This window comes from Macrobrachium nipponense, chromosome 24 (genome assembly GCF_015104395.2).
Source record: "Macrobrachium nipponense isolate FS-2020 chromosome 24, ASM1510439v2, whole genome shotgun sequence".
In the NCBI taxonomy this organism is placed as follows: Eukaryota; Metazoa; Arthropoda; class Malacostraca; order Decapoda; family Palaemonidae; genus Macrobrachium; species Macrobrachium nipponense.
In genome coordinates, this window is record NC_061091.1 from 5,714,545 (window position 1) to 5,725,882 (window position 11,338).

An 11,338-nucleotide genomic window follows, 5' to 3' on the forward strand; every position below is an offset into this window, starting at 1 on the left:
ATGTCTGTGGATGTTGTGACGTAGAGATTGCAAGGAATCTCGAAGTTCCTGCCAGATTCAGTTCGTGAGGAACAACACGAATGAATGGAAGGGCGCCTTGACCCCTCTCTCTCTCTCTCTCTTGTCGTAACCTCATCCTGAAGGTTATCACGCGTTCAAAGGTTGAGGGAACTCATCACTCTATCGCATTTTGATGTTCTAATGTTTCAACCCACTTTTTACCTCATGCGTTGTTCAATAAGACATATATATATATTTAGTCCTCGTATATATATTTAGTCCTAATTCGTTTAAACATATTTTGAACCAGTTATATATCATTTTACAGCCCATTAGACCTTGCGTAGCCAATTCTGGCTACGCTTCGAATTGGAGAATATATTTTAGGAATTGGTCATGAAGATGAGAACTTGCTTTACCACCCTTTCTTTCTAACCCTGACGTGGGGTTTTGGAGAAGAAGGTCAACAAGTTCCGTTATCCCCGATGACGTCTTATTGCGGCGTTATGTTGACGTGATAACGACTTGATTTAGCTGTAGGAAAATTCAGTTTGGACTTCGAGCACGGAAGAGTGTCACTCTGTAGCTTTGGTAGATGTCTGAGTAACTGGGAATAACACTGTTTTTAAATTCAGAGTAATTTTGAAATTCAAAGTACTTTTAATTCAAAATACTTTAAAAATTCAAAGTACTTTTAAATTGAAAGTACTTTGAAAATCAAAATAATGATAAAATTCAAAGTATTGTTAAAATTCAAGGTACTTTTAGATTTCAAAGTACACTTAAATTCAAAATACTTTCAAATTCAGTGTTTTGAAATTCAGCACTTTTAATTTCAAAGTACTTCAAAATTCAAAGTGCTTTAAATGCAAAGTACTTCTAAAATTGAAAGTACTTTAAATGCAAAGTACCTCTAAAATTGAAAGTACTTTAAATGCAAAGTACTTCTAAAATTCAGAGTCCCTTTTATGTCAAAGTACTTTTATGTCGAAGTACTTTTAAAGTTCAAAGTACTTTTAAAATTCAAAGTACTTGAAATGCAAAGTACTTCTTGAATTTAAAAGACTTTTGAATTCAAAGTACTTTAAAATTCAAAGTAATTTTAAAATTCAAAGTAATTTTTAAATTCAAATTGCTTCTAAAATCCAAAGGACTTTTGAATTCAAAGTACTTTTAAAATTCAGAGTACTTCTAAATTTCAAAGTAATTTTAAAATTAAAAGTACTTTTAAAATTCAAAGAACTTCTAAAACTCAAAGTACTTTGAAATTCAAAGTACTTTTAAAATTCAAAGTACTTCTAAAATTCAAAGTTCTTTGAAACTCAAAGTACTTTTAAAATTCAAAGTCCCCACATCAGTGAAGAATCAACTAGCACAAGTGGTATGTTTACATCCTTCATCGTGTGTGTTTTTTTTTTTTTTTTTTTTTTTTATAAAGCTGAAACCTATCCCCTTTTAGTGTGCTGGCGTCTGTATAAAGCCAAGTCTCCCTGCTTGCATCAAAGCGTGCAAGAATTGGGTGTTTAGTAAGAAGTTCTTTACTTCAGCAAAAGCTCTTGTCGTTTCAGGAAGGTCTCTCAGTGGCACTGCATCTTTACTCATATGAGGAGTAAATGGTCACAACTGGGTCTACCATATCCATAAAATTGCAATTCTGTTACACTAGTCGGAGTTGCATTGGGTTCAAAGTAACGCCATGTCCAATAGTCTTTTTGAAAATGCCCTTACATCTCTTATGTGTTCCCCACGGGCGCTCGACTGTCTATTAATACGTCATCTGCAACCTTATGGTTCCTTTCTAAGCCATCAGCATTAAGGTCTTCTTTAAAGTTATGGCTGTCACTGCTGTTAATAATTTCATTGGTGCTCTCTTATTCCAGAAACTTAGAGAGGATTTCGGATGCCTCGATTTTTCATGTACATTTGTCTGCCAGTATCCTTTAATATCATCACAAACTGTTAAGAATTGAGCACCTTGAACTATCTCATCTACAGCATCCTAGGGTGTCTTGGCATTGTATACGGGTCTGTGTACCTGTGAGTTTAGCATCGTCAAATCAACTCTCTTTCTGGTACCTCTGGCAAGCATTAGATGCAACTACACAGTTGGGCGACACCATTCTGTGTGCCTATCCCCAACTCGTTTTAATGATGTATCGTTGAATCATTTCATCAAGCTCCCTTTTCACTGCTTCTCACAGTGGGTAACTCACTGGTTTTGCATCGTCCTGGAGTTCTATCATTAAATTATTTGTTCTCTCTCCGTATCATCAGCAGTTTCTTTAACTTTAGATACCTTATACCCAAGTAATTTCTTCAAAGGAAATGGGAAATCTTTACGCACAATGCCAAGATTTTCACATGCCTGAAGGGATATGTACTTGTCTTCACTTCTTATTAGTGCATTCATGCCCATTACATTTCAGTATCAGTTCAATCTTCAATCTGTCCCTCTACAACCAGTGACTTTCCATGAACACTTTCAAGCTTATCATTAACCTCGAAGATCCTCCTCCTCCTTTAGAGTTAGACCAGTCGTCACCTGTTTGACAGCAACTGTCATTTGGGCTTCTGTATCAGTAACAACATATTTAAATATGCCTTTCCTGGACGGTAAAGATCAATAGGTAATACTGGACGTCTTTCCAAACAGCTTAAAATAACCAGAATTTTAGTTGCATATCCAGGCTTTTCTGTATGCGTTACTAAACTTTCACTTGCTTTTCCATAGACCTTACTGTAGTGTCCACGGTATCAACATTTGTAACACAATTTGCCTTCAGCTGGGCAGGATTTACCATTTAAATGAACACTAAATCCACATTTACAACATTTTTTCTGTTCCGCATCCCATTTTGGAGTGTCACAGTATTTTTCTGTTCTTGCTCTGACTTTTCTTACGGAATCTGGATTTGTTAGCATTTCCCTTCAGGAAGTGGTGACCTGTTGCAAAGTCACCTGAAAGAGAAGGAGGAGGATGCTGTCTTCAAGGTCAGCAGCATAGTGGCCAAATTAGTTCCTCTTACAATAAATCCCAAATGTGAGATCAGTGTAAGGACAGATAAGGCCAAATAATTTAAAGTAACCACAACAAGGGTAAGAGGACTAAATAATTCCATCTGACAGAAGCAATGGTTTTCTTGCTAAAAGTGGTGATTTTCATTTTCCCAAGAGCTTCAATTAGGGAATTTGGAGATTTACAGAAGTAATCTGTCAAGATTTACATGTACCTAGCAAAATTATTTCTAGTTATAGTAGTAGCGTTATGACCCGTTAAAAGACTTCAATATATGTTAGCTGGAACATCAGCTGGAGTCGTCCAAGAATGTGCTCTCCTTTGCTTATGTCCGAAGTCTCATACAATCACTTGAAAGCACACACTGTTTATCAACATATCATTTTGCCTTCCTCTCTGTGAATGGAACTGGAAATTTATGAACATTTTCACGTGTGAGAACCTATGGATTTTGTTTGAATATGTTATTCTGTTCGATGTGTTTTGTTTGGACTACTGTTTCCCATATTTGATCATTGGTCGTCAAGTGACTTAAGAGTTGTAAGATCAGATCTATCCCACTTAATTTTTCATTCGAGTCATCATCAGACTACAAATGCACAGCCAGCTGTAGAAATTTAATAGTTGTAGTTTCCCTCACTTTAGATTCTATGTGCTGCGATATTTTATGCTTTGCTTGCCAATAACAATCCAGACCATCATTAGAGTTAAACAAGGTAAATACCTTTTTCCTTGGAATGTGCTTTACAAAATGTCATAATGTTTGTTGAAATATCGTAGAAGGTCTTCTTAGTATGTTTGATAATACATACTCATAAAAGCAGACAAGGTTTTCCAGCCTATTTAAAACCAAGGGTACAAGATTGAGGATGTACCAGTGTTAATTAGAATGATAAGGGTTTAAAATGAAAGTCATAGTCATGCAATAGGTTTAATATGCTTGGTACTATCCATCTTCTAATATCAATTTTGAGGCTTTGAGACCTAAATGAAAAGTTTTACGTTATGATGTTTAAAACTGAATGTTTTGTATTTTTAAAAATTATAAATCATGCTTTTTTAGATCTCAATGGTGGCTGTCATCATGGTATACTTTAACATGAACGAGCTTGAAGTTGGTCGTTTCATCATAGACTCGTCTGTCTGGGATATAACGATCGATGGGGAATCCCATAGGGCGCTTGTCTGGATAAGTTTCTCCATGAGCTCCACAGTGAGCATGAGTGCCTCCGTGCTCAGATTCAACATCTGAGTGTGTTAGGTCATAGCCTCCATCAGTGACTGCCAGGATGAGCGCGAATTCCATGCCGTTCTTCTTACCCTTGGGTAAAAGCATTCTGTTGGGAATTCCGCAAGCCCTTTCGAATTCAGGCATGCTGAAACTGCCACTGTCAGCTGCATCCATGAGAGACTGGAAGCTGGGCACATCAGGAACGGTGACAGAAGAGTCCTTGATTTTCTTACGACATGATTTCCTCCAGGAGACACTGCAATAAAAAATAATTACATTAGTTTGAGGTAGCTGTGTAGGGCAATACTAATGTCAGAATTTAGATTTAAAAGTATTTGATTTGTAATAAGATCGCAGGACTTGTAAAAACCATACTTACATTTCTTCCAGAATTTGTCCATTTCAATACAGTGCCAGCTGCCATTATTGAAAGCAAACATCTCCCCATTGTTGTCAAATTGGGGACAAAGATAGATGCGGAAAGTACCAACAACCTCTTTTCCATTGTTATTGTTGACATCGGCAACAAAGGAGAAGTCGTTATGGTTGAGACGATGAACATTGGCTTTCAACTCAACTGTGGGAATGCCTTCAGCAGAATCTACAGCATTTCGAAGGTCAAATTCATAGTCCTCAAAATAGGTTTTAAGTTCTCCATCAACGCTAAAGCTATCAACATTGACACCTGGGAAGTCTAGGTCGTCATGAGTGTATGGAGGAAGACTATATTTATGTTCCTTGAAAATGTTATCCATATATTTGTGAAGACGGAAGAATGTAGGATCACGAGTGGCTGTTTCAAAGTGTTCCATAACACCTGGAGGCATGTTGTATTTTCCATGAGGATCACCTTGACGGCCAAGCACAACGTGGGCCATGTTGTGGAGTGCGCCATAATACTGAACATTGGGACTATACATAGAAGATTCAATAATGTCACCAAGTTTGTCAATGCCTTGGTCATTCATGATGTCAATGATCTTTCCATCCTTGTCAGTGATATATCCATGGCCAATTGCATCATGGATGCGACTTTCCATGATAATCATGTCACGAACTCTTGCAACTCCATCAACATCTTCAAAATGAATGTGGTCAGGTCGGGCAGGGAATTCACCTCCATATTTGTAGATGGTGTGTGGGGCAAATCCTTCTTCAACTGGTTTCTCCCACTGGAGTTCGTCCACCATATCCAAATAGTTGGAAAGACGCTCAGAATCAAAGCGAACAGTGAGCTGATGATGAACCCAGAAGAAGAGTTCTCCCTTGCGGTCCAAGTGATGTCCGTACTTGTCTTCCCACCAGAAGGGGAAATCCATGTGCCATGTGACGTGGTGCACATTCATACCAATGTCTTCTCCAAAGTAGGCCACACGTTGTTCCTTATTCTTCTTTGTACCTGTGAATTCCATCTCAAATTTACCTGGAGTGTTGGTCATCTTAGCAGTGTAAGCTTTTTGGATAACTTCGCTGTTTGTGAACATGTGAGGGGTGACCTCGTAGAGTGGGGGGAGAACAATGCCATGCCCAAGATCAGAGTGAATGACAGCAGTGTACAATGCATACACAAACTCTCCTTCATTCATGTGTTCACGCCAGTATGCAGCATTCTTAACAGCGCAGTCCCACTCCTTGCATTGCATGAAGACTTCAAAGAGCATCAGAGCTTCTTCCCTCTGGCGTTCATTGAAGAGTGAGAACCAGTGATGCTGTTCAAGGAGTCTGTGATCTTTCTCTTCCTGGACCAGGTGCCTGGCTGCTTCGCCACCGTCCTTGTATTGGGACACATCACCCACAGGGTTGAAAGAGGCTGCGTATCCTTTCAGGTCATCAAAGTGGTGGTGGTCATAGACATTCCACAACAGGTGGTTAACATCCTGTTGTCTCTTGGCCAATGGTACATCTGCGTAGAAGAAAAACCTTGTGAAAATCTCTATTAAGGGGAGTTGTACTGTTTTTTCACACAATTTTAACGAGATATGCAAATTATTTTATCTAGTAAGAATATGTAATTGAGGACGCAGACTTTCGTGGCACTGTGAGTCTTCTATACACTAATAAGTGTTCTACCCAAATAATTTTAAGTTATAACTCTTACCCCATATTATTGATCCAGTAATGAATAATTTTATGCAGAGGATCAGTATTTTTATGTTTCATATCATGTTCAGTAACCTTCATTGCATGGAGAACTGAACTTCAAACATGTTTGGACAACTTATTGCAATCAAATCTTTGAATGAAAACTGTAATGTTGATCTGTGTTCCAAGACAAAAATCCTTAATCCTTAGGAATCTCTCAATGATTTGAAATAACTAATGTGATTTAGAATGACTATTGTTCTGTCACTGTCAAGATATTTTTCTTGAATAGAGATATCTACTTTGGTTTAGCTAGGAGATTTATTTGTGGAAGTAGGCTGTGATTGGCTGTGTAAGAGATCTCTACCCATTTTGAAATTTGACAGACAGTGATGTTTAGATTTTGGACCTCCGTTTTGAAGAAGTGCCGAAGACCCTTTTACTATGAAAAGCATGATTATTGTGGTAACAAACTGTTTTGTAAACTATTCTGCATCGCTTAAAAATAGGTCGAGAAACTGTGGGATCAAGCGCATTAGAGGCAAAAGGCATGACTGTTGGAATAAACTGCATAAAGCTAGCACAACTATCAGGTGGATCGTAGAGTCTAGAATAAACTGCATAAAGTTAGTACATGTGGTGGATCGTACAGTCTAGAATAAACTATATAAAGCTTGTACTATGTGGTAGATCGTACACAGTCTATGAGGATATGAACGCAAGGGATGATCAGAAATATAAAAACTTTAAGAGAACTGGCATTTCTTTCGACAATTGAAGGTGATAGTTAGCGTCTAGTCATTAAACAAGCAAACAGTGTATTCACAACATGGTAGCATTAAAAGAATGAAATATAATCCCCGAGGTTAGACAGGTTTTTAAAAAAAAGTCGGGAAAATTCACAACATGGTAACATGAAAGAATAAAAAATACTACCCGAGATTAGACAGGTAAAAAAAAAAAAAAAAAAAAAAATTGGGAAAGAGTTACTTAATATGTCAACTTTCAGTACAACCGAAGAAGTAAGAGACAAACATTTCCCCAAAAGCAAAGTTTTTGTGTCTTTAAACTTGAACTGTGAAGACTGGCATCCATGGGGTACTCGACGTCATTCTTCGGAAACTGAAGTGTTGAGCGAATCAGCAACTACATTATAATAGGTCTGTATAGTCAGGAGACGAAACTGAGACAAATGCAGCGGTGTATCATCTACACATAAGCAGCTTTTCGTGAAATGTATAAGAAATGGTTCAAAAAGAGGTTAGACTGATATACTCACCGGCGGCAGCGAACGCTACCAGAGCGCACAAGACAAACACCTTCATTGTGTGATGTGGCGGTAGAAGAGTTCCCGCCGCTTTTTATACTGTTCCCGGGTTGCAATGGGAGTCAAAGTTCAACGGGAAAAAAATGTTGCCGTTGTTATCTGATTAAATAAAAAACGGATTGATATAGTACCAAGGCCTTCTTTTTATTATTTTTTTATTGTTGCCTTGTTTGAAGAATATGTTATTTAGACGTCCAATGAGAGAGTGCTAGGAGACGAACAAATGTTACGTACTTTTAATCTAGTTCAGGAAGCATTTACAGCAAGTTTATTTGACACACACACACAGACACACACACACACACACACACACACACACACATATATATATATATATATATATATATATATATTATATATATATATATATAATTATATATATTATATACACGTATATACAAATATGTATGTATAACTGAATCACGAAAATATGGCACTTGACGAATTCGTATATGAATAAGGACAAAATCCACAAAGGAGAAAAGGAGAGAAACACAAACGATGGAGTTCTACCGCAAGGCCTTTTGGATTCTTGTCCTTTACTTGGCTGGAGGAAAAGTCGAAAGTCCTTTGCTCTTTCTTTCGAGTGTATTGATATCTGTCAGGTCCCTAAAATCAATGGGAGGTTCATTAGACTTCTAACAGCTCTTAGGGTTGAGTTTGTCATCCCTTCCTGATATTCACGACTTTCATAAAAAGGAATTAGACGTTGTTAGACAAATAGGTTGGAGAAAGCAACTAAAACGTGACAAAGAGGCCGAAGTCATGATAACGAGAGAAAGTTTAGAGACGTTGATTCGAAAGGGAAAAGGGGTTCCTTCAATTTGAAAACCGTTGCCACAGACTTCGTCTTAGTCATCAGTATTCTATGGGACTTCGACAAGACATATATCTCGCATTGAGAAGGAAGTGATTCACTAAAAGGTGTGTGTTACATTGTGCCTCTTACGTAAGTTCCCGTAGAGAGAGAGAGAGGGGGGGGGGGATAGTTCCGTCAGTGGACCTCTTGCGGCGCACTGTAGGCATTACTTAAGGTTCTTTGCAGCGTGCCTTCCTTAGGCCCCTAGCTGCAACCCCTTTCGTTCCTTTTACTGTACCTCCTTTCACATTCGCTTTCTTCTATCTGACTTTTCACCCTCTCCTAACACACGATTCATAACGCAACTGCTTTGAGGTTTTCCTCCTGTTACGCCTTTCAAACCTTTTACTATCAGTTTCCGATTCAGCGCTGAATGGCCTCATAGGTCCCAGTGCTTGGCCTTTGGCCTAGATTTTATGTATTTATCAGAACTCTTGGAGTAACGGATGTCCGTAGTGGAGAGAGGCCCATTAAAAAGTGAAGATTTGTCAAAACGGTTTTCAATCCATTCTGTTGATTTGATTAGCTTTAAATACTTAGCTAGGAAAGTACTAGCTGTTCTCGCCACAATGAACTCTCATTGAAAAGATAAAACACCCTTTTTCCATGTCAGCTGATGACACATCAGGAGAATGATGATGATGATAGATAGATAGATTAAACCAGCCTTATGCTGGCACGGGCTCTTGCTCTTCAGCAGCCGGCAACAGGAGAATGACTGTACGTAAGAAAATTCTGAAAACTGCTGCCTCCAGAGACTCTAGAAGTCGTTTATTTATTGATCTCTCTATTCGAGTTCATCTTGATAATGCGAGGGTCCAAAGAAAGAGTTTGTTGTTTCATTGATGGATCTTGAGGAGAAACCTTACTGATAACGAAGAAGAGCAGATGCCTTTTATAATTCAGCATTATGCAATGAGATATGATACAGATTCTGAATGTCAAAAGAAAAGCAGACTGCTCGTTGAATTCAGCATCATGCAATGGAGGTATGGTGCAGATTCCGACATTAAATTCTGACGGACAGAAAATGCTATGCCTCAGGTTATTATGGAATTTAAATGTAACTGTAACAGTGAAGGTTACAGAAATTATTTCATCAGTCATATAATAGAACACGCCGCCCATATTAACAAAATGTAACCCCGCCCCCTCTTCCTGTTTGTACATATATAAAGGTCTGTCAATCTCTTATTATATTCAGTGTGAACTTGAAAATGTAGAATATACTACGAAAGTACTTGTTCCCAGCGCTTCAGTGGCGTGGTCGGTTTGGTCTTGGTCTACCACCTCTGTGGCCGTGAGTTCGATTCTCGGGCATTCCATAGAGGAGTCAGAGATGTGTATTTCTGGTGATAGAAAAGTTCACTCTCGACGTGGTTCGGAAGTCACGTGAAGCCGTTGGTCCCGTTGCTGAATAACCATACTGGATACTGGTTCCATGCAACGTAAAAACACCATACAAACAAAACAAAAACTACGAAAGGAACTTGTTCCAAGGTTTGTTTCATTTCTTTCTACCGTGGATTTAAAAGATGTTCTCAAGTACATTGGATCATAATCATATAGATAGATACATCATGTCTGTGTGCAGTAGACTGAATTTTTTCATGGCTTATTTATCTAAAGCTACAATCAATCGGCCAAAGTACATGTAAGTTGCAGACTCGATGATAATATTCTCGGTCTTTGCTCTCCCCCACCCCCCTCCCCCCACAAGCTCTTGACTAAGACGAAGAATTATTTCACCTGAATTGATAAAGAAGAAGTTTCTGGTTCGTTTTCCAAGAATACCCGGTTAATTTGGTTGCAAAAAAAAGGGGATAATAGACATGGAATAAAATAAACATTTTGAAGCAACATAAAGTTCAACTGGATAATAAGTAAAGCAAACAATTCAGGGGATAAAACTTTGCACCCCATAAACAGCGTAGTAGTGTGCCCACAACTGTGTTTGTGGAGTGAGCGTTTAGGAACCAGGAACTACACTCGGTTTTTTTCCATCTGTCCACCCGCCTGTGGTGCTTGCGTATGGTAACACTGCGTCCCGGGCATTAGACAATTACATTCAGCTTACATTCCACATTTATAATAATATCCTATTTCGAATATTAACGGTGTAATTCGCATACAGTAAATTATTAAAACACTTTTCAGTTGCAAATGTACACCCAGATATCCTTTTATTTACCTTAAACTTAAACAGCGTAACTATTTAAAGCCTGGGACGCAGTGTTACCATGCGAAAACACCACAGGCGGATAGACAGATGGAAAAAAAACAGAGTATAGGAACCATCGGTTCAGCAGAATGCTGAAGGTCGCTGTGCGCAATGCTATCACCTAAAGAAATGTGGAGGTCCTGAAAGTGGTCAGTTTCGACCATTTTTGTGCTCAAATGAGTGAGAAAACTCTTTAGGATACGTTGTCTTTGTTGTCCAAACATTCCAAAATTCCTCTCCGACGTGAGAGCTGATTTTTGAGATCTCCAAGACTTGGTTTGTCAAGTCTAAATTGCCTCCGTGGGCGGGTATAGTGCTGTCAGTGGACCTCATGCGTTGCACTGTAGGCATTGGTTAAAGTTCTCTGCAGCGTGCCCTCGACCTTAGCTGCAACCACTTTCGTTTCGTCTACTGTGCTTCCCTCCTTCCATACACTCTTTCTTCCATCTTACTTTCCACAGTTGATTCACAGTGCAACTGCTTCGAGGTTTTCCTCCTGTTAAACCTTTCAAACCTTTTTTTCATTTCAGCACTGGATGACCTCATAGGTCCCAGTGCTTGGCCTTTGGCTGAAATTCTATATCCAACTCAACTGAACTCGA

The 11,338-nt window shown here is 38.6% G+C and overlaps 1 protein-coding gene and 1 pseudogene across 1 annotated transcript in view; one reads left to right on the forward strand and one right to left on the reverse strand.

Annotated features, from left to right (window-relative positions):
• The window catches only part of LOC135205775 (trypsin alpha-3-like), a 281,700-nt gene that overhangs the window by 83,433 nt on the left and 186,929 nt on the right, over positions 1–11,338 (forward strand). The window lies entirely within an intron of this gene.
• Positions 3,935–7,765, reverse strand: LOC135205381 (hemocyanin B chain-like; annotated as a pseudogene).